This window comes from Zea mays, chromosome 6, assembly GCF_902167145.1.
Source record: "Zea mays cultivar B73 chromosome 6, Zm-B73-REFERENCE-NAM-5.0, whole genome shotgun sequence".
NCBI classification, from domain to species: Eukaryota; Viridiplantae; Streptophyta; class Magnoliopsida; order Poales; family Poaceae; genus Zea; species Zea mays.
Window position 1 is genome coordinate 174022077 of NC_050101.1, and position 2074 is coordinate 174024150.

A 2074-nucleotide genomic window follows, 5' to 3' on the forward strand; every position below is an offset into this window, starting at 1 on the left:
GGCTGCACCCTTAGGCGACTTTTGCACGGATAGTCTTCGCGGAAGACTTCGATTTTTCGCACTTATTGTGCTAGTCCGGCTGCACCCTTAGGCGACTTTTGCACGGATAGTCTTCGCGGAAGACTTCGATTTGTCGCACTTGTTGTGCTAGTCCGGCTGCACCCTTAGGTGACTTTCGCACGAATAGTCTTCGCGGAAGACTTCGATTTCTCGCACTTGTTGTGCTAGTCCGGCTGCACCCTTAGGCGACTTTTGCGTGGAGTGTCGCACGCGAGGGTAGCTAGCGCTCGGCATCGCGGTGACTTTGTATTGGTCGAATGTCGGAGACCGTCGGTGCGGTCTTTTTTCGACGTAGATTTTTGCGGGGGATTTTTCACTTGTATATTACATGACTCCGCCTCATTAAAAACCTCACCCCCCGGGAGGAAAAGAGTGCGGGCCAGGATAAAATTGTTTTTGCGAATTACAAGGGTGAGCTGGCCCTAATGAGTCAAACAAAAAATTTGCGGAGATTATCGATGTTCCAGGAATGCTCCAAGTCTTCGCCGTTTGGCGTTGCGAGCCTGTATGCGCTGGGGGAGGCCTTCATCTTGACAATGAAAGGGCCCTCCCACCTGGGCTCCAGCTTGCCCCTGGACTCTGTCCGAGCTGTTCGGACGAGTACGAGGTCCCCTTTGCTGAATTCCCGCGGGATGACTGCGAGGTCGCGCCATGCTTTTGTCTGGGCTTGGTATTTATTTAGAGTCTGTAGAGCAAAGACGCGGTCTCCATCGATAAGATCCTTCGAAGTCGGTTCGTCCACGTCGGGGACAGCTGACGCAACTGTTCGCGGGGACACATGCTTTATTTCTTGTGGGGTCATGGCCTCCGATCCATATAGAAGGCGGAAAGGGGTGAACCCAGTCGCCCTGCACTCAGTCGTGTTTAGCGCCCAGACCGCTTCAGGTAACAAGTCGGCCCACCTGCTCTTTTTTCGTCGAGGAGCATTTTCTTGACAGCTGTGAAAATTTTTCCATTGGCGCGTTCCACAACTCCGTTGGACTGCGGGTGATATACTGAGGCGAAGGCAAGCTTGGTGTCAATAGAGAAGCAGAAATCCTTGAAGTCTTGGCTGTCAAACTGCTTGCCGTTGTCAACTGTGAGTTCGGACGGTACTCCAAAGCGGCAAACAATGTTTTGCCAGAAGAATTTCTGTGCAGTCTTTGATGTTATTGTGGAAACAGCCCTCGCCTCGATCCATTTGGTAAAGTACTCGACAGCGACGAAGGTGAACTTGAGGTTCCCCTGAGCCGTGGGCAGGGGCCTGACGATGTTCAGGCCCCAGCGCTGGAGAGGCCATGTGTGGGCGATCAGTTTTGTGAATTGCGAGGGGCTACCTGATCGAGGAGAAAACTTCTGGCAGGCTTCGCAGGACATTGTGACCCAATTTGCGGCGCAGATCATTGCGGGCCAGTAGAAACCTTGGCGGATCACCTTTGCGGCTAGGGCCCTTGGCCCTGCGTGAGAGCCGCAAGTACCACTGTGGACTTCACGCAGGATTTGGACGCCTTCGGTCTCGGTGACACATTTAAGCATTGGCTGACTGACCCCCTTCTTGTAGAGTTGGCCCTCAATCAGTGCGAAGTCCCGGCTTCGATGTTTGAGGCGCTTGGCCTCGTTGATGTCGGTTGGGTGGTGAAAGTCGCCTAGAGGGGGGGGTGAATAGGGCGAAACTGAAATTCTCAAAAATAATCACAACTACAAGCCGGGTTAGCGTTAGAAATATAATAGAGTCCGCGAGAGAGGGTGCAAAACAACTCGCAAGCGAATAATCGAGTGAGACACACGGATTTGTTTTACCGAGGTTCGGTTCTCTCAAACCTACTCCCCGTTGAGGAGGCCACAAAGGCCGGGTCTCTTTCAACCCTTACCCTCTCTCAAACGATCACTCGGACCGAGTGAGCTTTCTCTTCTCAATCACTTGGAACACAAAGTTCCTACAAGGACCACCACAAGATTGATGTCTCTTGCCTCAATTACAAGTGAGTTTGATCGCAAGAAAGAATCAAGAAAGAAGAAAGCAATCCAAGCGCAA